Consider the following 6,665-nt stretch of genomic DNA (forward strand, 5'->3'; position numbering starts at 1 on the left):
AGGGTGGTTATTCTTCTCCAGGTGTAGAACGCTAAGCTTATTCTTGTTGAATCTCCTAAAGTTGCTCTCCACTAAAACCAAAACAAACCTGTGGCTTAAGGTGGGAAAAAGGTCCTAAGGTAACAAAATTTCAAATCCTGATACCAAATATCCCACAGTGCAGTGATATTTTAGTGCAAATTTGTGTTATGTGACCATATGATCTGCTAAAATAGAAAATAAGTCTATAAATCATCCTTCATATATCAAGGAAGACTGGATTAGTAAATCTGAAGTAGTAATGTTGTCTGTAAGAAGTGGATGAAATAGTAATCACTTTAAGAAAATAATACAAAGCATTCTAAATCAAAATTATTTTTTCTTTAATTTTTTTTCAGCTTTCTTCAAAGGTTTTCTCATTTGGAATAAATAATTGAACTATGAGAAGACCTGGAAGAAAGAAGACAGTTTCCATCCCACTGTTTACAGGTAATACTTTTCAAGATAACTGAAAATTGGGGGGGGGGGGGGGGGAAGAAAAAAAAAAGATATAATCTGTATAATATATTATAGTATATAATATATATATAATATATAAAATATAATATATAATATATAACATATAATATATATAATCTATTACCTTTTTCCTTGTTGTAGGAGTATTCTTAAAGTTCCTGCAAATCTGTTTTACAATTCTTCCTCCCTGCTTAATGTGGCCTCAGATCAATCTATCATAAACTCTTTTATTCATGGTCAGAGTGCATGCAATCAATTTTACCCATTGCTGAGCTTCTGGTATTATCAAATGTTGGATCTATCTTGGTGCATTTGCTAAATAATTAAGGAATACGATATTGACTGATAAGACATTATTTTGAAGCACAGAGAATCTATAGCTATATAAAAACTTCTCAAGCTGAGAAAAACTGCTTGAATTGTTGGAAAGATATGATTAACATGGTGCCTTGGGAGGTCGTAAAACATAGGTAAAAATGTTCTACTATGCAAAAGTCTTTGTAAGCATGTTTGAGTGATATACCAAAGCTCTAACCCACATCTCATTTTACCGCTCCCTAAGACTTCAGATTAGCCTATGGTATTCAAATAAAAGACGCTGAAAGCCAACTGTATGGTTTGTAGGATTCTTTCAATTAAGAGGTGGCACAGGAACAAGAAAGAAATTATCTCTATAGCTATATCAATCTCTTACAAGAAACTTTTTACACCTCAAGACAGAAAAAGAGTGTGACTAGTGTAACACAGCTTGAAAATTAAGACATTGCTCTATAATAGGAAAGATGATTGTAAATTCTGGCTTGAACTGAGAGACTGTTGGTAAAGTGAAATTAGATTTACAGTGCCTATACAACCTTAATTCTGCTCACCCTCTCACATGTATTACTGCTTGTCTCTACATTACTTCTGCATGCATTAGGTTGAAAGAACTTCAGTGGAATGGCAGAATCAGACAAGTTCAAAGGAAATAGACAAAGAAAGGGTAGAGGAAATGAATTTTAAAGTATTGTAAATTCATACTTATCACTTTGAGATAGAGAGGTTTTGGTAGGCACAGCAGGAGGGAAAAAGTGTGAAATGAAGTTTTCTTTAGAATATGGAATATATTATACACTTATAAGGTCAGAAAGAAATGCTGATGAAGAATATAGATAGACACACCACAAAAAGGAGAGAAAGGAAATATATTGTTCATAGGAAAAGATATTTTCCATTCCTCTATGAAGAATTAATAGTTGAATGCTTTAATAAAGTTTTATTTTACAAAGTCTTCATCACTTTTTCAAGACATATTACAGAACATTTATTAGCACATTATGAAGAGGTATAAATAATTGAAACTGAGCTATAGTTGTCATATTTTTACTGGTTTTGCCTGCTCAATAGTCTGAAAGTTTCAGTAGATTTCATTAAATGTGTAGAAGTGAGCATGGCCTCACTGAGCTTCTATACCTGGCTCTATCAAATTAGGAAGTGGCACATGGGGAGCCAAAAGTTTTCCTTCCTGGATGCAGTATTTCCTTGGAACCCCTTCTTTGTATTTAGCTCCACAGTAACTCAGAGAGAGGCTACCCACTGCAGGTTAACACTTCAGAGATATAATTCTGCTGGGTAATGTAGCATGTATTTTGGAAATCCTAATTGTGAGGAGGAGAATTGAAGGGATGCCCAGGGATATGTCAAGGACTGTTGTCCCTTAGTAAATTCTAATCACTGCCAGTGAAAAAAAGAAAAGGCAAAAAAAAAAAAAAAAAAAAAAAAGAAGGAAAAAGAAAGTGCTGGGGACTATGAAAATAACAAAAATATCATCTGAACCATTCTCACATTTTCCAAACTGAATAGTTATTAGAATGGGGTGGTTTATTTTGTTTGTTCTCATATTCAGTTCACCTCTAATTTTGTTCTGAGAGTCAATCAATATTTTGTATATGTGGCATTCTATGTTTAGTTTAAGTAAGCAAAGAACTGACTTCTCAATCACTTCTTATGTACGGAATGTAAAACTACCAGATCTTTCAAAGCTTCAGTTTAAGAAGCTAGTGTGCTTGAATTGGCCATTAATTAAGAACGGCTTTTGTCTCAGACTACAACAGAAACTTATTTGTTACTCCTTTAAAACAGACACTGTAGCAATCTAATCAGCTCTTTCATTCCTGTTAACTCCAACATGATCTGATATCTAAAACAAGCACAAGAATATTTTCTAATGTTTTAATGTTTTTGTTGCTGCTTATACTGTAAAAATTCCTAATTCTGTGGTACTGTGGAGTAAATTCACAGGCTAGATTTCTCCTTTTTCAAGCATTACCTCCACAAGCAATCTGAAAATAAGAGTGATTGTTAAGAAAATGTCTTATGCCATCCTTTTAGAATGTTCCATTGGCAATCATATCAAGGTGTTTCCCATATGTAAGTCTACATGTATAATGCAAGAATAAAAGATATCTTCTATGCGTATGTAAATTATTCTTGTTCCTGTTGTAATAGGCAAGTTTTTTTTTATTATTATTATATTTACTGAAGAGTTTAATAAATATTATTAGAATGTATTAGTCCTTATGAGAATTTAAGTTTCTACAAAAACTTATTTACAAAGAAGAAAAACAAGCTTGGTGTGTTAAATCTCACTGACACTGAAAGGTAGTTTTGACATAGGACAGTAGCTCCTACTTTAGCTGAAGGTAGAAAGCGTTTTTATTAGAGAGATATTTAAGTGAAAACAGGTTCTATCTTTTAATTTTTAGGAACTCAAATGTTTCTGGTAATTTTTTTCTTACCTAAACCATAGTCTGTCTCTAATTTCAAAAATCTTTCTATCTCTGGCTGTGAAAAGGATTATTATATCAAAAAGCAAGATTATGACCTCAGGTGAGGAACAATCAGAAGGAGCAGATATATTCTCCTGTCTGTGAAATACCATCAGATGGGTTTTGAAGGTTTCAAAAACTGCCCTTACATATATTTAAGATTCTAAGATTTAATTGAAGAGGCGCTGATCTATTTGTATTCTCCAGGAAGGGAGAATTTTCAGTTACTACATCTTCAGGTATTCAATAAATAAAGTGTAAAAGTCCCCCAGAAGAAAGGAACTTGACTAAAAACATTTAAAAAGAGAATGATACTTTCTGCCAAAAAGCTCTGTATGAAGAAATTTGTACACAGTGTAAATCAAATACTGTTCTTACTGCATTGGTACATTTTCTTGATCTTCTGTGGCTGTTTGATTATGATGATTCCTGAGTACAAATGTTTATGTTTCTGCAAGTTACAATAGACACCCAAAGGAAGTCCATACTGCCTGAGACTTTGGATGAATTCCTAACATTCACTGAAGGATCGTAGAGCAGTGCATATTATAAAGACACAGAAATACGTCTTTGCAAGGAATGCTGCATTTTTGTTATATTGCTTATCATATGGAAGAAATTCAGGTTCCTTGCTCCCTTCCCAGAATGCTGAAAATTTATTGGTAAAGAAATATTTCTGTCTATCTGTGGCATAGATGACCTTAGAGCATCTTAAACGCTTCTAATGCTTGTTTCTCTCAGTGGAATAAACAAAGGTTTTCCAATTGTAAATTAAAACATTTTAGTAAATGTGAGCAGATTAAAATTGATACTGTGATGAGTCTAGAATCTTAATGAAATAATTAAAATTTCTATGTAGTGCACTATCAAAAAAAAAAAAAGAATTTTTTACTGAACTAGGTGCAGGTGCCCCAGTGCCAGCAGTGAGTTGTGGTTCCTCTGAGACAAGGAAGGAGATAAGGAAAAAGAGTTGAGAGAGAGGAGCTGGATCTGGTTCTCCTTGCTATGTGGACTGGAGGTAGGATGCTTTTGCCTAAATCTTGACATTTAGCATCATGATTCATACAACCATTAGTCCTACATTACCATACCTGGCCTCTGACCACTGCAAATGGATGCCTGTTTCATTTCTGCCTTGTCTGGCAATCTTGAATATTCGGTTTAACCTCAAATGGCATTGTGCTTATGCAGCCTAATAATGACCCCATTTTAACTGACTCTAAAGAGAGTGTAGGTACCTTGTACAAATAATTTTCTTAAATTCCAACAGAATCCTAAACTTGAGTTTAGCTACATTGGTCTCAAGCTGAATTCTGCTTTCATTAACTTACTTGTAGCATTTTGAATACCAGTCCGATTAAGTCTAGAAACTGCTGGCTGCATCATCAGGTACTAAATTTCCTCAGTTCCAGCTGGGAAAATGGATTGTTTCTCTACTGTTGCTCTTATTCTTTTCTTACTTTTCAGCCATGTTTCAATTACTGCAAATGCTATCTTGGCCCAGGCTTAAGAAAACGTTGCAGATTAGATCCACATATCCGGACCTCTCACTATGTTGACAGAGTAAAAGTGTGACTCACTGCACTTATCTGTCTGTATACATGTGCTTATTTTAAAAATCAATTGTTGAAGAGAAAATATCATGATTCTTATACAGAAAAACAATAGAACAAAAAACTTACTGAAAAATTGGAGGTAAAGAATACTCTCTTTTGTGCTAAGGTATTTGTTCTTGTTGCCAAAACCATTAAGAGCTGAGTAATGGAAATAGTTACTCAGAATTTCCAGTGAAATCTTATTTTCTTGACTAGAAGCTTAGATACGGAACCATTTCTGGCAAGATTCCCTTGTATGTTTTGGTCCCCCTCTACCAAAACATGGACCTTTCCAAGTTATGAGAACTCTAAGAGTGTTAAGTATTTGAAAATTCACAAGACAATAGTACGTTCAGTAATATGCTCTTACTGTCCAAACAGCTGTTAGTATTAGCATTATCACCTGTTTTCCAGCATGCTCCCTCTTTTCAGTGATTTGTTTTTCTGACTTACAGTTGTTCTTGTCATGCTGCTGTTCCCGTGAAGTTTGATATACTGCTATTGTGTGGAAAGTAATGCAAGTACAGACCATTCACTATTTGTGACAATATCCAGAAAAGTGATGGTACATAATTTAATCAAAGGATATTCGCACCTGTTCTCCAGTAATTTCTGTATTTCCTTAAAAAACAAAAGCAAAAATAAAATCAACAAAGCTTCTATGCTAGTGTGAAAAAAAGCTAGGAATTGAACTGTGTTTCATTTTGGAAATTGCAATTCCAAAAAGCTACAGTATTCTCCCTCCTAAATGCATCCACTGAACTTAGTACTTTAAGTTTAGGGACCTTGAATTCAAGTCTAAAGAATTGTCTCAAATTTATACATGTGGAACTCTCTGGTTCTTTTAAACTTATTCTTTAATGCTGAAGTGATGGAGAGGAGAGGACCTATACATTTTTTCCCCTTTTCTTGCGCACTTCACCGTTTTTCTGTGCTGTGATATGAGAAATATCTTCCATACAAGCAAAGAAAGGGTTTTTTTATTTGTTCGCTTGTACAGAGTTTGTGGGACAAAGGGTAGTGGCTTTAAACATAAAAAGGATAGGTTTAGAAGAGATACTAGGAAGAAATTTTTTAGTCAGAGAGCCCTGAGGCACTGGAATATGTTGCCCAGGAAAGCTTTGCATTTCCATCCCTGGAGATGTTCAAGGCCAGGTTGGATGGGGCTTTGAGCGGCCAGATCTAGTGAAAGGTATCCCTGCCCGTGAAGGGGGTTAGAACTAGTTGGTCATACAACCCAAACCATTCTATGATTCTACATCTGAGTTGTGCATTTAAGCTTAAGAGTAGAATGTAGCCCTGATTATCAGTTTCAGATTTCTAATTTTATTCTTGACTTTTTATGTTTCCTTAGAATCCATCACACTAAATCTAATACTGGAGTAAAACTTATGCCAATATATTCATTTTGCTCTCATAACCATTGAGCCTTTGCTCTTGGTGTTTTATGTTCCATTAAGTCTGTTATTAAATATGACCTTCTAGCTTTATTTAGAGTCTCTTTTCTTACTTTTAATAACGGCATTATATTTTTTCTTCCCCTAAGAAACAGAACATTCTTATCACCATTCATTTCCAATCAGACAACTTAGAATATTTTAAAAACTTATATAGCTATTCCTGATCTTTACAAAAATGCATCATTTTCATCAAATAAATCATTATGACTGTCTCATATGACTGTTCTATAAAAAGAAAAGAGATCTTCCTAGACTTTTCTACAGTTCTTTCCATCCTAGAGTTCACATAAAAATATGGCTTAGTA

General features: G+C 34.0%; 1 long non-coding RNA gene across 1 annotated transcript; it reads left to right on the plus strand.

Moving 5' to 3' along the window:
- Nucleotides 1–379: 379 nt before the first annotated feature.
- On the plus strand, nucleotides 380–5,487 carry LOC149919164 (uncharacterized). The gene is made up of 3 exons (XR_016464822.1): nucleotides 380–468; nucleotides 4,206–4,323; nucleotides 5,356–5,487. It is a non-coding gene; the product is annotated as an uncharacterized LOC149919164 (long non-coding RNA).
- Nucleotides 5,488–6,665: the final 1,178 nt, after the last annotated feature.

The sequence above is a fragment of the Phasianus colchicus genome, chromosome 2 (assembly GCF_987193195.1).
Source record: "Phasianus colchicus chromosome 2, bPhaCol1.hap1.1, whole genome shotgun sequence".
Lineage (NCBI taxonomy): Eukaryota > Metazoa > Chordata > Aves > Galliformes > Phasianidae > Phasianus > Phasianus colchicus.